The sequence below is a fragment of the Myotis lucifugus genome, unplaced genomic scaffold, assembly GCF_000147115.1.
Source record: "Myotis lucifugus unplaced genomic scaffold, Myoluc2.0 scaffold_3, whole genome shotgun sequence".
In the NCBI taxonomy this organism is placed as follows: domain Eukaryota; kingdom Metazoa; phylum Chordata; class Mammalia; order Chiroptera; family Vespertilionidae; genus Myotis; species Myotis lucifugus.
The window spans coordinates 11858548-11879394 of record NW_005871051.1 but is presented as its reverse complement, the minus strand read 5'-3'; the positions used below and the strand labels follow the sequence as shown (position 1 = coordinate 11879394).

At 36.7% G+C, this 20847-nt stretch overlaps 1 protein-coding gene across 6 annotated transcripts in view; it reads right to left on the bottom strand.

The window, feature by feature from the left end:
* Window positions 1-20847, bottom strand: part of MAP2 (microtubule associated protein 2) — a 234166-nt gene that overhangs the window by 212238 nt on the left and 1081 nt on the right. The window lies entirely within an intron of this gene.

Below are 20847 nucleotides of genomic sequence, written 5' to 3'. Positions count from 1 at the left end.
TTTTATTTAAATACTGTTACAAAATGAATAAGTGACTTTAAAATGTCTTTATGCAGAAACAGCAAATGAATGATAATGCTAACAAAGTACATGAAAAAAATAAAAACAGTGTCTCTATCCTTCAATAAAATTTTTTTTCAGATAAAGACAATAAAAGCGTATGCAAATTGGAAATCACTAGGAAGATAATTTACAGTATAATTTATATCCATTGTTATTGATGATGAGACTCACTTAAATTATTCTCTACTTCATGCTTAACTCACACTTTTAAATTTCTATTTTTATAATTATATAACCATTTTGATCTAAAGAATGTTTTAAAATATGATAAATTAATATATAAGGTAGTATGTACAATACTGTTTTATCAATAGGGTGTGCTATCAAAACATTTGGGATCACTGGTATAGACAATGAAGATGGGAAGGCTTGATGGAAGAGGTGGGACTTAAGATGAAAACACAGGGTTTGGTTATGTAATGAGGAGAGGGAAGGGCATTCTCTGAACATCTGGTTTTCTTAATGAGTCATTCTTAAAAGTATTTCCGTAGTTCTGGAACAAGAAACATAACGGTTTATTCCTTCCTAAAGATTGAAGGACCTTTAATCTTTTGGGCCTAAAATGATTTTCCAGCCAATGTGCTAGGTAATACACTGGTAAATAAGACTCAAAGATTTACAGTCTAACGGTTGGGTCTTCACTTGCCTCTCTAGGCCAAGGTGCTGAACTTGGGTAGTTCCCTATCTAATCCCTAGAAAAATCAGACACTAAATCAAAGTAGACCAATGGAAGTATGTTCAAAACATATCCTAGTTAGCCAAGGAACTCTAGTTAGGACATTATGAAAGTGGGCCTAGTGTCCTCATATCTCTTTCATCTAAAACCACAGCCATAAGCACCAATAGCATGCAGTTGCTACCACATTTTCCAGAAAGACCAGTATAATGGGTTGAATGGTGGTCCTCCAAAGGATAAGTTCATATTCTAACCCCCCAGAACTTGCTAATGTTATCTTATTTGGAAACAAAGATCTCTGAAGATATATTTAAGTTAAAGAACTTGAAATGAAAAGATAATCCTGTATTAGCTGAAAAGCCCTAAATCTAATGACAAGTATTCTTGTTAAGAGACACACGGGGAGATTTGAGAGACAAAAGAGGAGAAGGCGATGTGAAAACAGAGGCAGAGGCTGAAGTGATGCAGCCACAAGCCAAAGAACACCAACAGCTAACTAAAGCTGAAAGAAACAAGAACAGAATTTCCTCTAGACACTTCAGAATGCTGGCCTCCAGAACTGTGAAAGAATAAAGATCTGTTGTTTTAAGGCACCAAGTTTGTGGCAATTTGTTAGAGCAGCTACAAGAAATCAACACAACCAATGAAGACTCTGGCATCCCAGTATATGGTCCAGGGATGTTGTTCCACTAATCCCTGGGAAGTTGTAAAAGTCAGCATTATTAAGAATTCGGGTTTGGGTCACATGCAACAGGATGGCTTGCATCTCTCTGAGCTAAGGCATAAAATACCATTCACTATATTTTGATTTATCAGGACATAATTGGTACTGTTTCTTATATGGAAGCACTGATAGCACAGGTCTCTCAAACTTAGAGGGCCCTAGCCTGTTTGGCTCAGTGCATAGAGCATTGGCCTACAGATCGAAGGGTCCTGGTTCAATTCCGGTGAAGGGCAAATACCTCAGCTGCCCTTGGGGCCCATGCAGGAGGCAACCAATGTGTTTCTCTCACATGGATATTTCTGTCTTTCCCTCTCTCTTCCACTCTCTCTAAAAATCAATGCAAAAATAAAATCAATATATATAAAAGGCTAATATGCTAAGTGTCACTCCAACTATCTGACCGGTCACTATGATGTGCACTGACCACCAGGGGGCAGATGCTCAACACAGAAGCTGCCATGATGCGCACTGGCCATTTACAAAGAAATGGCACTGCAGACCTGGCGCTGACAAAGCAACACTCAGCTTCCCCGAAGTGGGACACAGGCCCCGCCACCACCCCAGAGCAACAGCCCACCAAATCGCAGCCAGCGCTGCCGAGACTCCATGCAAAATGCAGCCCACAGCCCAGCCCAGCCTGGAAATGGTCACTGTGGGTGCCAGGTAATGATGTCACATAGCAACGCCCAGCTTCCTCTCCCTAGTAACTAGCCTCATTGGAGTTTCTTCAGCCCAGGAACACAACTTGCTTTGTAGCCAGGTGCAAACATTTCACACTTTAACCAAATGTCTGTTAAGTGTTTTTCCATGCTTCATCTCATTTGATCCTCACAGAAGCCCTCGAGTAGGTAGATTGGAGACTTGGTAGAATCCTATTTTCTTTTCATTAGCTGGAAAATGGAGATTTAGAAAGTTTAGAAACTTGACCTGACTGAAAAGAAGAAAGAAATGGTGGACCTTGAAAATGATCTCACGTTTTCTCACTACGCAGAATATAGTCAAACACTGCTGCAGTTAAATATTTTACCCTTTGTTCTCTCTGTGTGATCTACAATAATAATCTGCTTCATGTTGATATTTACTGCTGTGTTGCTGACAATTACCTGAAAGAGATGTTGGGGTGCTTCACTGGGCTGGAAAGAGTTTAGCTACATCAGAAAACAGGTCTAATTAAGCAAGTTTGTTCTATCTCTATAAAAGGCTAATTTGACTTGCACATGCGCGATACATATAAAGCTCTCGCTGGCACCAATTGCAAGCATGTGTTTCGATCTGTCATTGTCAATCGTGAATTTAATTGACACTTTTATTATAGAGAATGGGCGAATATCAATATTAAAATATTTCTTCTAATTAATTTCCTTTCAATGTGCACGAATCCGTGCACCGGGCCAATAATAATAATAATAATAATAAAAATAGAGGGTCAGGAACAACCTGACATTAGCTTAAACAAACATCTGATAGGTGACCCTTAGGGGTTAACAAAATCACTAAGGATTTTATCATAAAGTGCATGGCCACCCGCTCCAAAAGCAAGTGAGGATGTACCTTGAGCCTCTCTAGAGTAAATGGTTTTGTTTCTTCCCCTAGCCACTTGAATTGTTAGCCAAAATTTCTCTATACAAATGAGAGTTTAACTAAGATGCTAGCAAAGGAGAATTCTGTAGCTTGGTGTTATGGACTATGATATACTTTAGTCCTAGAAAAGGTAGACTCCTGAGCTCAAAGAAACCAGCCTAATCCACCAGTGGTAGTTTAAGGAGACATGGCTACTAACACTTCAGTGGGTCAAGGTATATTGGTGGGATAGTATTTGGTAGTTCCATGAAGTGACCTCTTGCCTACAATCAAATTTGAATGTTTATAAGCCACTGGAAAGCCACTTGTCTTAGTCTAGGTACTAACAAAGCCCACAGTCTCAGGTCCATGTAGGACTCAGGTCTTGGAAAAGAAGCCAGGCAGTTACTCTAGTGCCCCACTGCATTCCTCCAGTTATTTACCTAGGCATTAGTTCCCGAAAAGGAAAGCAAGATGTGGGTAATGGCAAGCTGGAGCTTTGCCAAAAAAAGAAAAAAGGAATTATTGGCCTTAGAGGACCTAGGTAGTCTTAAAATACCTGTAGTGCCTAGATAGGTAAGATCTGAGGAAATATCTGCCATCCAACTGACACTGTCAAACCTTTGAAGTCTTGGAAAATGAATACAGCTCTTTGTATTTGAACTTGGCATGGACTAGTCAAATCTCAATAGAGGGCCAAGGGCTTCAAAATCTGTAGAATTTACTTAACTAGAGTGGCAGGATGATGTGAAGTGGAAAGCTGTTTGACTCTCTCTGGTATTGGTTCCACAAAGAAAAAAACCCAATTTCCATAATCTGAGAAAAGCAAGGTGTGTTTATCCTAACTTGGGTGGAGAGATAAGACAGCCTGAACTTCCTCTCCCTCCTGCCCATTTTAATAATGTAATTTTAGATGCTTTTGTTGTTACTATAAAGTTGTTTCCCTAGGCTCATTCATGCCTAGGTAGTTCTAGCTTGACTGTCTACATGAAAAACTTTCCATTATTTAAGTGTGTTCCATTTTTATTCATTAAATATCTGACATTTCCAAAATAATGTAATGTAGCAACTCTATGTTCTTTTAAAAACTGAGGTTGGTGGTGGTGACAGGGAGGGTAAATATATCCAAGCTATTCTTGGGATCTTTGTTTTTTCATAAAAAAGGATAAAATATTAATGAAACATTAAAGCTAAGTCAAAGGAGGAAAAAATATCTAAGACAGACCCTTGGACACAACTACAGTCCAAGTGTTGACTAAAGGGCCTTCATGAATCTAAAGAAACGAGGTGAGGTATGTCATGACCACATTCAGTATTCTACTCGTTTCCTTTACTTTTGTATGGAGATTTGTTAGTCAGTGAATAGAACTGTAGTTAATAAAAAGTGAGAAACTATATGAAAAGTGACACTTTTCTTAAATAATTATTTTTTCTAAAAACACGCCAAGCTTATAACCATATGATGGCATTAAATCGAACAATTTTAAACAATTTCCCAGAAATCCAAGTATTTCCTGTTATTTGGTTGTTTGGCATCTTGCAGATGAATATTGTGATGGCATGCTGGTTTTCTTCTAATGGCATTTTGTAATGTGCAGGAGACATAGGTACTTAGGTTGTGATTGCCAAAAACATGTGGCTTTTTGTTCATTTCATTTACAGTATGCTTTATGGCCTTTAGGCAAAAAGGAAAGCACTGCTATGTCTCCTTGTTGAGGTTTAGCCCACATATTATTAAAACATGCTGCTTAATACCTCAATGCAAAATCGCTGTTATGAGTAATTTTCTTGGAAGATGTGGGTGCCTGAATGGTTTGCCAATGCTAATTGTTATTCCCAAGTTTAGTCCTGTTGGTAGAACATGATTTTCTTGACCATATTTAGTAAGTCATCACATTAAGATGTTACATAAAGTGACATCCTACTGTCTTAATGCAGACTACGTGGCCAGCAGAATCTTGTGTTCTGCGTCATTTTTGCTATTCGATAAGAAACAAGAGCACCCATTTCCTCTTGGCTCCACCCACATTTTGGCTACATGTTTTAAATGTGTTGCAATGTCTGTGCTGAAAAACCTGTGCCACAATCCTTTAAGGTTTTAAGAAAACCCAAACACTGAAACCACACCCTGTCAATCTATTCTGAGCAATGATTATGATGTCGTTTTAAATTTCATGTGATATCACTATTGCCATTGCCTAAGCAGAAATTTATTTTGTGCATCTCAATCAGTTTTAAAAAATAAAGTGTGAATATAAATCTCTCTCTTGAGAGTTTAAAGACTATAATGATATTAGTGTCCCTACCTACCATTAGATGTGTTAGAATAAATTGTGCTTTATTCGTGATTTTTTAAATTTCTTAAATTTGGGAGCCATTTCTAAGTGTAGCTAACTAGTTACTATGGAGTAGGTATCACAGCCTGAATATCCTCAAAGATTATAAACTCAACTCTTAATGATCCCCAAATATTATTTTCTAATTCAAAAAGATTTAAAGCTATACAGTTCTTGGGGAATTTATGGATTACAGGAGCAAGCCTAAACAATACTGCATTCAAACTGAAATGATGAACCAAATCTTCTTCTGAGTAATGCTGGTAATTCATCCATCATCACAACACCTTGATTTATGCTTTTTTAAATGCAATAAAAAAATTATTTAAGTATAACATTTTATAATGTTTTAGAGTTAAATGTGCACTATTTTACAAAATGCTCTCAATCAAAAAATTTTAATGCAAAAACTGTTTTTCACATCTCTTCAAAGGATATTTGAATAGCAAACTAAGTCTTGATGACTCAGTTTGAATAAAATTATAGTTAAACTCCAGGTTAAATAAATTACAAATCCCTGTAGAAGTTACTACAATAGAATTTGAAGTATGCTTTAATTTTTATTTCCCCTCTAACAAACTATTTTAATTTTTATTAATCTGAAACCAAAAACTTAAGTTCATGATTCAAAGTATCAACCCAGTTTAAGTTCTAATTTTAGACCAATAGCTCTGCTTCCCCATATGTAATACTGACTAGCTGGGTTTAATTGGAATGTTTGTTTATATTTGACCTAATAGTCTCGCTAAATATAATCCAAGACTTTTAATTACAAGATACTAATTAGTATCACAAAACATTCACTATATATTATTTAGGTATAAATTATTATTTTTTTATTCAATGAGACTAAGCAATATAATTAATCCTTGAGGAAAGACAAGAAATACTGAATGTGATAGACATATAAATTTCATACTTTAATCTCCAAGACAGACTTAAAGTCAGAGGTCCTCATATCCTTCATTGTCTAATAGCAATGATAAAACAATTCAGAAAGCATTATGACTCTTCATGTTCTCTGAAAGCTTATTGCATATTTTCTAAAGTCCAATGCACTATGCACCATTTTCACAGGTAACTCTCACAAGAATCTGTTGAGATAGGAACTCCTTAAGGTGAAAATCGGGCTCAGAGCCTTTAGTTTACCCAGGGTTGGGTAGAAAAATGAAACAATTGCTGTTTGGGAGTGGATGGTGAAGAGACTGGAAGCATGATAAAAAAAAAAACAACAAAAAAAATACTTGGGCCTAGCCGGTGTTGCTCAGTGGTTCAACATCGACCTATGAACCAAGAAATCACAGTTCCATTGCCAGTCAGTGCACATGCCTGGGTTGTGGATTAGATCCCCAGGGTGGGGCATGTGGGAAGCAGCTGATCAATGATTCTTTCTCATCATTGACGTTTCTATCTTTCTCTACCTCTCCCTTTCTCTCTGAAATCAATAAAAATATTTTTTTTAAATACTTGGTATTCTGAAGTATTTGACTAAAGTTAGCTCCCTGATGGAAACTCAATGTAGTAGGCATGCACCCATTTATTCAAAGTAATCAATAGCAAAAGCTAAACAGACCAAAAAGCATTGTTTCAGTTCCACAAATAATTACTGAGTGTGTATTATATGCCAGGCATTCTGCTAGATACAGGATTTGCAAAGATGAATAGGATACTTCCTTCAAAAAGCATAACATCCAGATAAAGAGAGAGATACAAAAGCTTGTCTAGTTTTTAAAAATGAAAAGCAGTTAGTCATGGGGAAAAGAAAACTATGATGGGAAGAATAGAGCAAGTGATGGGTACGGAATTAGAGGAAGTTAGTAGTTTTAAGGGGGACCAAAAATACAGGCAGGGAGAGGTTGAAAAAAAGATTGAAGAGCTAGCATACCCTTAGATTTCCCTGGCTTTCTAAGCTATGTTAAACAATCAAAGAGGAAGGATTTTGAACAAAAAGTGTACTGGATAGATGGTTTAGAAATATCACTTAAGGTCTTATAAAGACTGCATTTATTGGGAAAAGATTGGAAGCATTTGCTGTATTTCAGACAAAAGGTGAAGAGCCAATTCAAGGAGAGTAGAGATGAAAAAACAAAAATGTAAAGAAATACATATTTAGGAAATGTATGAGGAGTCTAGGATGACTTTTAGTTTCTGACCTGGAATAGTTCTATTGCCTAAAAGAGGAACTGTAAGAGGAATGTAGGATGGCTATTGAAATAAGTTGGGTTATGAACATGGTGGTTTTCAGATGCCTACAGAGCCCAAGTGGAACCACCTGGAAGATAGTGGGATATATAAAGCTGACTCTCAGAAAGGAACCCCAAACTGGAGATTCAGGTGCTTGTTAAAGCTTTGAGAAGGGAACAGATCAACCAGTAAGAGTGATCATAGAAAAGGAGTCATGGTTCTAAACCAAAAGGTGTGTTGGGGCGAGGGGGGTGCTAAAATTTAAGTTGATAATTAAACATTTATTTGCTAATCAAACTCATTATTTCAGGCATGAACTATGATCTTATCTTTAACTGTTTGAACACTACATAAATTGTTCAGTAACCCATATAAACTTTATGGTCATATAAAAGGCAAAATCACTGATCAATGTTTTATAAAAATGTGTATAGGGCCGCCATACCCCAAGTTTTAGAGTTTAAAATTCTTTTACCCTCTCATTTTCATAGTTTGTGTAAAACCCAGTTATAATTTTATATATTTACAGTTTTATTTAACTCACTGGCACTTGATTTTTTTTCATCACAGAACTATGATGTCTGATTGACATTAAATATTAGGATTAGAAGGTCAGTTCAAATGACATTCAAACATGTATTATCTATGTGTAGGACTTTTTCTGAAGCACTTAAATTTAAACAAAAATAATAATTTATTTGTGAAAATCCTTGGATTTAAAAGCTATCATGGATTCTTTATCCTATATGGCTAATAAAGACCATCCTAGCCAAGTTCATGCATAATCATTTTATTTTGTTCCATGTGTCTATTTTGTTCCCACTGACTGTCTGCATTGTATTCAAAGACCTCTGTCTTGATTCATAAAACCACCTGAATTGAAATGCAATTCATGCCAGCACTGTAGTTCAATTCACAGTCCCGCTATGCTACTGATGCACTGACTCCCTGAGTTCCATGCATGGTTATCTCGTGATTTGGATTCAGTCCCAGCAGAACTGAAGGTCTGTTCCTGGGTTAATTCAACTGCTCAGAGTACTAGACAATCCATGGGCTGTGTCCACTTAGTCCTTGTGAATCACTTCCCTCACAGCCTTTCAGTTCATCATTCGTGACTTGTGCACAGGAGAAAATCTTCCCGAACACTTTTCTTATGTGATTGCACTGGTCATTGTCTGAAAAAAAAAAGGGCTCTCATTGTTCCCTTTTGATAATTTACATTTTCATTCTAGTTCCAAAACAGCTGGCCTCTGCTTTGAGAATTGCTACAATAAATACTTTGGGCACACCTCTTTCTTCTTTCCTTCTTTCCAAAGCCTCGTGTCTTCTAAAGATTTTACATTTGAAGTGAAAGACATTCTCAGAGAATTTAAATGGATATTTGCAGATCGGCAGTTAACAAATTTTAAATGACTTATGAGAAGCGTTTTATACATAAGTCTGATATACTGCTTTAAGATTTACAAAGAAACAAAACATATCAGATATAGTAGTGAATAGAACATTATTTGCCTTTCTATTACAAAATATTTTTTCCAAAACAATTCATTTTTCTTTTTAGAATCCAAACCATCTACAGGAGGGCAAGTATCTTCCAAGTGCATATATTTGCATTCGTCTTTTCCTAAAGCCCTATCTTACTCTTATCTTCGCCAACACCTCTGATTATTGTGTCACTCGCTTAATACATAACCATATTATGACTTGGGTTTTGTTTGTTTTTTTAAGACATTCACCTATGTGTTTCCTCCCCCAAGTACTTCTAGGCAGGTAAATTAGTGATGTGATACATGTTCATTTACAGCCTGCTTAGTTATTCAAAAGATGTGAGACAGCTGTCTTCCTCAATTCCCTAACAAGCTACTGGAGAGTAAGGATGCGGTCTTGTTTTCTCTTCTTACTGCTAACCTGGCTTATCACAGGAGGGGGCTCCTATCTGGTTCTTAATAAACTAAAAATTAAAAAGGTGTGTTCACACTGGATGGAATTGTTCCTCTGAAAGGCACCTACTAACTCCAATCTTTCTTTGTGACGTTCAGCTTTCCTTAATAAAATGCTTATCCTTTCAGCATTCCAATCACCAAAATCTTTGCTGGGTGAATAGCTAGCTAACAAGACAAACTGATTTGTGCAAATGTGAATTAATGCAATGCAGTTTCAATTCACCATAGAATGTGAAGCAGTCTCGAAGATAGTTAAATGTATCCCCTCGTAGATTAGGAAACTGAGGCCCAGAGAGTCAAATGACATTCCCAATATCTCAGAAAGAGGGTAACATGATAAGGCTTTCTGTGTCATAAACAAAGGCAAAGATAGGGTATTTTAGACAAATGGGATTTGTTTATGTGTTTTAAAAAAGAAAGAGATTTTTTTTATTCCTTCAGATCTTACCACCCAAAAAAAGAATCATCATCTACTTTTTGGTATAAGATCAAACAAATCTTGTCAAATTTTGGGAGATTCTAAACTACCTTCTCTAAAACCATTTATTCATTCAAAAATATGTACTGGCCACTCCCTTCATCCACACAATTATCTTAGCAATAGGTATATCTTCTAGATACTATACAAACAAGCAAATAAAAATTATATAGTGACTAAGGTACCATATTCTCTACTTTAAAAATGAGATTACTGAATTTTTCAAAGGTAAATATTTAAAATATGAACTACTCTATGAAAATGAATACAGCTTGCATACAATGGCACAGAAATAAATCTAAACACAATGTAATAAGATGGTTTTTAATTTGTCATGATAGTTATTGTGCAGACTGTAATAAGCAACAAAATAAGTGAGTCTGTAAGATATTATACTCGTTTATATCCTCTTTCAAATACATTCCGTACACTGACCATGTCTACTCATGTTGTATATACCAATGCCAACTACTGGAATGAGTTAGCATTGCCTTCCATTTTTGTGAACTGCTCAGCTTCATGTCCAAAAGTGCTACAGCTACTTAATTTCAAGTTGTTTTAAGAATGGCTGACGTGACCCATAGATAACATACATTTACATCTTTTAACATCTGCCAGCATTGCCTTTTTCTTTGGAACTACAACTGTGGCACATAGAGCATTTTTGTTACTATTTCACTTTCTGAGAAAAAAATAAATCATTCCAAAAGATAGCTCTAGTCCAACTTCCAGATTCTTAGCTCTAAAACACACACATACTCACATATTTGAGGAATCTTTTGGCAACATTTTAAAAGATAATGAATTAAGGGCCACGGAGGTCATGGACTTTTGGGGGGGGGGGGTACTTCCTTTATGAGTCTGTGTAGACAAATTGCCTTTTGTAAATAAATCATACATACACACTCTACTTGTTCAAAGGAGTATAGGATTGAATAAATGTGGACCTTAGCAGTCACAGGTAGTTGTGGAATTAGGTAATCAAGTGTGAAGTTGTAAAAATGATAAAACAGAGCAGCAATGTGAGTTCCCAGAAATAACAATGCAAAGTAAAGTTGGAGTTATACAAAATGATAGCCCTATGAGTCCCCTCTCTGTTCTCCATTTTATCCTCACTAACCTCAGAAATGGAGAAGAAACTTTCATAGACTTTCAGTGATGAGTCATCAGAATGTTCACGGACAATTTCAAAGGTTTAACTTTTAAATTTTATTACCTTAAGTAGCTAGAGTAATACTCAGTAAATTATATTTAAGTGTAAAATGAAATGCTCATTCGATTTGGTGTAGGTTTTTCCAACAAGGAGTTCATTTCTGTTCTATCAATAGATTACATTATAACTAACTGTATATCGTCGTTATCTCAAATTTTAAATATTGTTCCTGTGTTAACTACATTCTATCTTGTGGATACATGTACACCTAGACTTTATGAAGATGATATATAATAATAAATGTGACCAAACATTTACAGTGTCATCATAAGGTTAGTTTTCACTCCATTTTGAGGACTCTGACATGAGTCCAGAAATGGCCTGAATAAGTGTCACGCTGTCTAGGTCAACAGCACTTTTCTGAACAGGAACATTTTCCCTTCATTCCTTGGTCTGGACCAGGGCTCCTCAGTTCACTGATTGAAGTAGATTCTCACATACATAACCTTCTCTGCAGGTCTAAGAACCTCTGAAGTGGAAAGGCATTTACAGTTGTTCAATCTCTTTTCCCCAATCTCTGCCCAGAGAAAGGGTGCTGAATAAATTCAGGGGAGTTATTATTTATTATTCACACAATAAACTATATTTTATCACAAGAGATAAAGTCATGGTTATTTCATTTGTTGCAAAGCCTCCAGACGTTCCTATGTTTTTTATATGTTTTGTCTATGAAAAATAACCCCACATAATACAGAAATGCCAAGCAATTTTAACCTTGAAAGAGTTATTTTAAGATAATAAAGAGGTTCTTCTCAAGGTTAAATATGCATACTCCATTTACACCCTTCTTTACAGACCAGCTTTCCTAAACAGCTGATATCTACTATAAAATGTGATCTTTTCTGGCCATCTTTTCATCATGACTAGTTTAATACTTCTTTGTATATTACACTAAAACAAAATTAGTACATGATCGTGCCTATTATGGTCCCTGTAACTGTACCTGGGCAATGACATCCATTGAAATCCTGTTCTACATGTACTCAAGGCCCGTCACCCATGATTTTGCCTATGTTCCTATCTGACTGAAATGCAACTTATTATTTCCAATTCTCTGCAACACTAAACCATACAAAGTGATTACAGTGAAACAATTAATAATCTAAAATGCAAGTACTGATAAGGTGGAAGAAACCTCTAATTATCTAACCTCCAAGGGCTTTTGAACTTACCTTTTTCTCATATGGTATTTTTCCTCTACGTTTCTTAACTTTTAAAGAAGAACATTGCCATTTATCACGATACTCCCCTTGGTTATGTCTAAGAATCATGATCAAGTCATACCGCATCGATAAAAATAAAAACAAGCCAGTGCCTGCAGAATAAGATCAAGCCAGTGGCTCAGGAAAGGTCTCCAGTGTCTCATATGCTCTGACTTGAGAGAAACCTAAAGGTTCCTCAGATGGGTCTTCTTAAAGGGAAATAGGTAACTAGTTCCTTACATGGTCATCATGTACTTATGACCCCTTCAAAGTATGGTTATTATCATTTCAAGGGCATGTTCAACTGTGACGATATATGCCAGGTGTTCGCAAACTAGTCCCTAGGTCAAATGGGCCTGTCACCTGGTTTTGTAAAAAAAGTTTCATTGGAACACTGCAATACCCATGTGTTTACTTATTGCTTATTGCTTCTTTCTTCCTACAAGAGCAGAGAGGAGTCATCGGGAGAGACTGTATATAGCCCACAAAGCCTAAAATAAAAATCTATCTGGCCCTTTACAGCACAGCTTGCCAACCCTTGCCATACAATATTAATTATAAAGATATTAAACATATTTAGAATGCAAACATTTAAAATCAAATAAATATCTAACAAAAATGTGTTTGTAATTTTTTGCAAGAAAATCTGTGTTTACTTAGACATACACACACATTGATTTTCAATAACTATTTATGAAATTAATCTGTGAAATCATGTGGTGCTTTTCCAATATGGCTTGGAAGTCAGAGAAGTTGTTGAATTGCAATTCATCATTATTTCTTTGCATTGTTTTCCAAAGCCCATTGTCCTTTTAAAAATACATATTTTGCATGAACATGACATAACCCCAATAGCAACTCATATTATTGACTGACTATAGTTTTACATGGCTTCTACCTCTTGGCTCTCTCAAGTCTATCTTCCTGAAGATGTCAAAGAATTGGTATTCCTCACTCCACCATCTCTATCAATGTCTCCCACCTCCATTCTCTGGTATTGATATTTCTCAATTGTTCGTGAAAATGTCTGCAACCATAGCTCCTGAACAAGACCGTTAGTCTCTACGCCGCACCGTATGTAGAAATTCTAGATCTGCCACCAGGTCCTCTCAAATTTGTCTTACAAATTTGTCACATTCCTCATGTCCCTCTCCAGGTCAATGGAATGACTGCAATGGACTTATGATAAAACCAACTCCTACTAAGTCCAGACAGTACTTAAGGACCTCTAGAAATACAAGACCATCCACCCACCCCACTTTTCTCCAAAAGAAATCATCCACTGCAGGCAATCTAGTATGCCTTGCTCATTGTCACCTCAGTGCTCTTGCTTTTGATTGTCCTACCTGGCAGCTTTTCCAAACCCAGCCACTTATGCAACCCCCCTCCATGTCCTGAATCCCACATGAAATCTTTAGCTTCTCCACATGGTGATACAGCTTCCTCCACTGAATTTGTATAGTCTTAGAGGACATGCTATTCTTTCAAGATGATCATGAAATTGGATCGGCTCACTTACTGAATTATCAAGAGATTTAGGTCACTGCCGCAAAGAAACAAATATGTGTTACTCTGTTACTTAATGTATTTATAAATTTCAGTACTATGTTGGTTGTTGTGTGGCACCTGGCCTTGTTTACAACTAAAGCTGTTGTGGGGAAATAGCCGGAGAACACATTCATATTGAAACTAGAATGATTCCTATGAGTACTTTTCTCAAACTTGGATTTGTACTTTTCTGTTTCGATTAAAACAAAACCAAACAACTTAGTTTGGGGTACAAAAAGGCTACCAGGGGTTAAAATTACTTACACATGTAATTCTCCAATACCTAAAGAAAATGACACACTTTAGGTTGTCTATGTTTAGAGCATTATACTAGAGCAGGATAACAAAAGTCTTATCTTATATCCACCATTGACTTCTGATTTTCTAAATCATTTCTCTCTTGTGATTTAACACATTAGTGAATAAGATACAGATATAGCTACAGGGATTTAGGAGATATAATTAATCTTTAAAAGCTTTTATGAGATTTTCCAAAAAAATTCTCCTTCTACTACTTGAAAAATTAGAATACGCTGCAAGTCAAATAACAGTCTAACCTCTTCTCATGGTGAAGAGGACCGATGTCACCTGGTACCTGCCTTCTGCTCTGATCTCCTGTCCATACCCTCTACCATGTTCATTAGGCTCCAGTGCCATTGGTCTGGCATTTGTTTCTCAAATGCGCCAGGCTTCTTCCTGCTTCAAGGCCATTGCTTTCACTTTTCCCTCTGGCTTAAAAACTCTTCCCCTGATTTTTCCTACCCCTATTGTTACTCATGTCTCCAGAGGCAGCCTATCCCATCCCAGACAAGCTGTATTGTATGGTTTTGTGTCCTATTCCTTACAGTGTTTTTCCTGTCTGAAATGTTCATTCACTTACCGGTTCACTTGTTAATTTTTGTCTCCTGCTACTAGAATATAAGCTCCATGAGGGCAGGAATGTGTATGGTTTGTCTCAATATCTTACACATTCAAAAAAGATTCTTCTATATATTAGGGATCCAATAACTATATTTTAAAATAAATAAATGAATGAAGGGATGATTTATGGAGCATGATATTAGAAATACTGAGGGCTCACTAGCCTGATACTTAAGTGGAAGAAAGACAGAGTGAATCCTTCCCAAGCACATCATTTACTAAAAGGTAGATTTCAATTCTTTATAGATCACTTTGGTTTTTTATACCATCTAATTCAATCAACCACATCTGAGAAGAAGAGCACAGAATATCTTATTTTGGAAGATCTGCTTTCATAAGTGTAGCCTTCTGGTGTGCGATTAAGATGGCCTTTTGCCTTTATTTATGACTCAAAGATACTTCAGGGTAAGACAACATGCACAGCCAATTCTTTCACAGGTGTGCATGGTAAATATTTTAGAAATTCTGTTACATCCACTCAGTGACAAAACAGTACTCCAGTTCTGAGGGGTGATTAAGCATGTTCATCACATGTTTAAAACATAATATAGACATCAGAACATAATATCTAACATCCTCTCACAGAAGAGTGACAGTAGAGTTCCTTCATTTCCTAGGTCAGTGGTTCTCAACCTTCTGGCCCTTTAAATACAGTTGCTCATGTTGTGACTCAACCATAAAAGTATTTTCGTTGCTACTTCATAACTGTAATGTTGCTACTGTTATGAATCGTAATGTAAATATCTGATATGCAGGATGGTCTTAGGCGACCCCTGTGAAAGGGTCGTTCGAGTGCCAAAGGGGTCGCGACCCACAGGTTGAGAACCGCTGCCCTAGATAGTGGTATAGTTTCAGTTTTCACTGACTAGGAAGATGCTTCTCTTTAAGTAGTTAAGCATGGTTTCTGCTTAATTTATTCCCTCCAAGATGCTCTTCATGCCTTTCAAATATTTGTCAACTTAAGACTCTACAAGGCCTAAGCAGCATGGGTGCAGATAAAGCTCTGCAGAACACAGTAACCATGGAAACACCTAATTCTTATTTCAATGGCTGTCTCCTTGGAAGAAGAAAAAAAGTAAAACCCAGAGGGATGGAGCATTGGAGGCAGAGAAACAGGAAGACTTACAAGAGTGGGAATGTAAGAGGAAGCAGGCACAGACACAGAGGCCCACGGCTTTTCTAGCTCAGTTCCTTTTAGCTAAAAATGTGAAAGCTGGGGGATAAAAAGGAAATCTATTTTTGAGAACATTGCATGGTTCTATAAGTTAGAAAAAAAAGTTTCAACCTGGCTATTTTTGTTGGATTCCCCTTGTGCATAGAGCCAAGTTTAAACACTGATTCAATTAATCTGGAGGCATCAGTATGGATTGTTCACGTTCAAAAAAACAAAACTCCTTTGCTCTCCAAGTACCTTGAGTCTGGGCACACATCCTCAAAGAGTTTAAAGCTCTGCCCTGAGAAATCCAAACCACAGGAATGGCCCTGGAGCAGGAGCCTGTCAGCCCTCCCTGGATCAGGTTTAGCCTCACCGTGTTCAGTAGTGTAGCTGGCATGTAGCAGGTTGGGATGGTTTTAGAATTCTGAGTCTCTCCCTCTTTTATATTCATGTGAAAGTCACAGGTGAGTCACCTCACCCTTAGCTCAGGAATATAATCAGAATTGGAAGAGAATCAAGTGGAATGAATGGTTCCTCACTGCCATCCCTTACCCAGGAGCTAAACTTTGGGTACAAATAATGGGAAAAAAACAAGGTAGTAACTTTTCTTCCTGACTTAGAAAGGAAGCATGATCAAAGACTGGAAATACAAAAAATATATGTATTCAAGGCTAGAGGATATAAAAGCCAATATCAAAGAAAGGACCAAGAGAATAATGGGGACCTGAGAAGGAGAAGGCAGCATAAAACTGCATGTTAAACAAGAAATATAGATAGAATAGAAAATAAATTTCAAGTAAAAATAGCAGGCTCTATTTGCATTTTCTAATGATTAGTGGGGTTTTTTTGCCAAAACAAATTAAAAGGAAGGAGCAAAGGAAGGAAGAGAGAGAGGATAAGTGGGAAGAAGGAAGAAAGGAAGGGCAGAGATAAGTCAAGCTGTGTAACCTTTTAAGTAAAATCATTTTTTCCTAAAAGGCGTATTAACAAAAGGCAAAAAATACATATAGACATTTCCCCCCTCTACTGTCTTTTAATGGAAACAAATGGTTTAAACTTACCCCCAAAGTCCATAATATAAACTTAACAACTGACTGAAAGAGGAATTTCTGAGCTTTGTCTAAATTTCCACTGAATTTCACTAAAATGAATATGTAAAAAGTATCAGTTGTAATACTACCACTCAAAGGAAAGGTTATCTCTCTTGAAAAGGAAAGATTAAGTTCAAATATTAGATTCAAAGTGTTTTTCATCGAAAGTCAACTGATTGTGTCCACATTGTTTTAAAATTTTTAATTCACTGCAGAATTGCTTCCAATAAGTATCCTTAATAAATTTTACAAGGAAATACCAACGACCATTAGATCAAAGGAACAACAAGGGAGGGATATGGACAAAATATTGTGTTGAGGTAGAAAAACAAAACAGATGTCTTCCCTCACCACCCACTTAGACAAAATTCATCTCCATCCAAAGTGGACGATTATTAGCTGAGAATTCGCATTAGTTCATCATCTCCCTCTAGCCCCACCCAGTCATCCAAACTTTCCCACAGACCCTCTCCCTTGACTTTTGCCGTTTTTATACCACCTCTATGTAGTTATGTAACTGCTTTGGTGCCTGGAATCAATTTCTGGGACTGATAATTCTTTGAGAATATCAAAAGGTGTTTCTCAGAATATTCTGAATTAGAATTTTCATGTGCTGTCCAGCATTTAATGACATGTTCAACACCTGAACGATTGAAGCATTTGAGAGATGGTAAGTGATGTGTATATAAACAAACACACTCAAAAAGAGTCCGAGTTATACATACCTTCTTTATTACATATAAAGAAGGTATGTATAACTTATATAATTGATGCCTAAAAGCTTGTCCTTGAGGCCCTAAATAATTGCCTCCATGTCTGGTGCACTGTCACATCTATCACACAACAGCTACCATTGAATGTTTCTGCTTATGAAAGAAACAAATCCCACCCTGGCCAGTGTGGCTCAGTTGATTGAACACCATCCCATACACTGAAAGGTCACCAGTTCAATTCTTGGTCAGGGCACACGTCAGGGTTTGGGGTTCAAGGAGGCAGCCCATTGATGTATGTCTCTCATCTCCCTCTCTCTGTCTCTCTCCCTCTCTCTTTCTCCCTCACCTTCTCCCTCTCCCTCTCTCTTTCTTCCTCTCTCTAAAAATCAATAAAAACATATTTTTAAAAAGAAACAAATTCTTCCAACTTTATCAGTAAATTCCTTAAATTCATAAGTTCCTATTTTTATTTTGCTTTGTTATGTTAATAAGCCTCTTAGGAAAATTAATTTTACTTATACGATCACACAGGTTGAGAGAATTAAAGTAGCAAAAAATACAAAGATATCTGAGAAAATCAGGACTCAAAGAGCTTAATAGCATCTTCAACTCACATATCAGAGAGCAGAAGACTATCTCAGAATATTACCAGATTTCTTCACTTACTAACGCCTTACCTAAATGACAACTTTTAACATTTAGGAGTATAGTATTGATCTGAAGGTAGTGTTATCATCTATGGTTTCTGTTATTTGATATCCTTTATCTTAATCTGTCAAAAGGAAATTAAGCATTAAAAGAATTCATTAATCATGCCCTAATGGCTGGTATGGCTCCATTAGTTGAGCATCACTGGGTTGCATATTGGAGGCATCTGATCAATGTTTCTCTTTCACATTGATGTTTCTTTCTCTCTCTCTCTCTCTCTCTCTCTCTCTCTCTCTCTCTCTCTCTCTTCCCCCCTCCAACCCTCCCTTTTGCTCTCTCTAAACTCGATTTTAAAAAAACATGTTGAAAAAAGAATTCATTAATCAGAATAATCAACTTGAATACTAAAATCCCCAAGTTGGTTTCATATGGTCTGCCTCACATGGATAGCAATGGATAATTACATATTTTCATGAATACATCTAAGCAAATTAATAACTATTTAATTTCAAAGTCCAACTGTGCAACTAGAGTTCTCAAAAGCATAGCAGTCCAGTCTGTTATCTAGTTGCTAGTAAAATTCAAAACAAACTATGTGTGTCTGCAAAAATATACCAATAAGTATTTTTCTTCCTTCTCCTTTCTGATGTTTAAAAATTTGCAAACTGATTTAAGCCAAAAGCAGTAAAGGAATGAAATTATTCCGTCAGGCTTAGAGGAGTCTGTGCCAAGTTTCATTTCTGGCTGCATATTTTTGACCAAGTTCAAGAGCCCTGAAAAGAAACACATATAAAAGAAAATATCCCTTTAACCTCAGGAGAGCAGCATTCCGAGAGGCTGCTTGGGGAAGAGGAGGGCCTCTGCCTTGAGATGGGTGTGCGCCTGCTGTTTGGTTTCCACCAAGAGGATGCCTGCTCGCTCAACGAATCTGAAGTAGCTACTGTGATGAGGTAATGGCTGTGCCAGTTTCACCGGGTCATGCTCTCTCAGCACATTCTCTCTCCTCCTCCCTGAAAAGGTGCCGTAAACAAGCCATCCCGAAAGAGGTGCTGCAGAGAAGGAACAACAAATCCTCAATCTGAAATCCCTGATAACACTGGCTCTGCTTTTGGTAGTCTAGACATAACTAGGAGCTTACAGCACAGCCAGCCAGAAAGAAACAGGTTATTTGACAAAAAGAAGGGGGGGATGGGGGATGAAAAAAGGAGAAAAACAAAGAAAATTAAAAAATGAATGTAACCAAAATACTATTTTTTAAAAGGAGGCTCCATTTTTAAATTGTTCAGATCTCCAGGTTTAATTTAAGCCATTTTTCTATTTGAGGTTTAAAAAATATATACTTTCAGAAATTAAATAATATAGCAAGCTGTGAAATACTATGAATTAAAATTAAGTAAACCATGTACCACTGATCCTAAAGGCACAACAGCTCTGATAATATGCAAATCATGAATGCAGATGGAAACCTATGACCATCGGATAAAGTGACCAGGAACTCAATGTTAAAATACACACACACATACAATATTCTTTATTGAAAGAAAAAACAATGCCTTTGTTGTCTTTTCTTGGTGGGAGGATACTTTCATGCGTGAAGGGGGAGGGGTGATTGAGAGTCCCATGATTCACAAATCCATAAAGATTTCTACCAAAATACATAGACGTCTCTTGCCCAGTGAAAGGGGTGTTTTGTGTCACATTCTGGTTAAAGAAGGTAATATTCCTCTTGGGCATCCTGAATAGCTTTTATTTATTTAATCTTCTTTCATTACCAAAAAAAAAAATGTATAATTGCACACAGTAAAATGACAGGGTGACAGAGCTATGCTTTATGCCAGGCCAGTACCTGCAGCTCAAGCCTGGGACGTTTTGCATAATGTGGCTCACATAAAAGGCTTTGTTCTCCATCGCCTCACTGCGGCTACAAACCTCAACTTCACTTTGTCGTCACTGCCTCTCCCAAAGTGACCATTTTTAAATAAATAATACCTTTACCATTGAAGTTGGTTCCTTACCAACATTCATCAATCCCTCTGCCTCAAATCAAAATTATATACCATCAACAATCCTCCTTTGTTTTGCACTGCAGATTTCATTTACACCATAATTCCCAAACCCTGAAAGATGAATTTAAAAAGATTTGTGCTTTAAGTATCCACTCTCTTTTATAATATCATATGTATAGAATAGTACATATGTGTATATGTGTGTGATGTGCACAAGCGCACATGTGTGCGTGAGTGTATGTATATGCATTTAAACAAAAAACCTTTCACATGGAGTCAGTTTTAAAGGGCCTATGTCCTCAGCATTATGCTAAGGATTGGATAGCAGATAGTACACAGCAATTGTTACAAACAGGCTTGCTGCTGATGAAAGCTTTTTTATTTT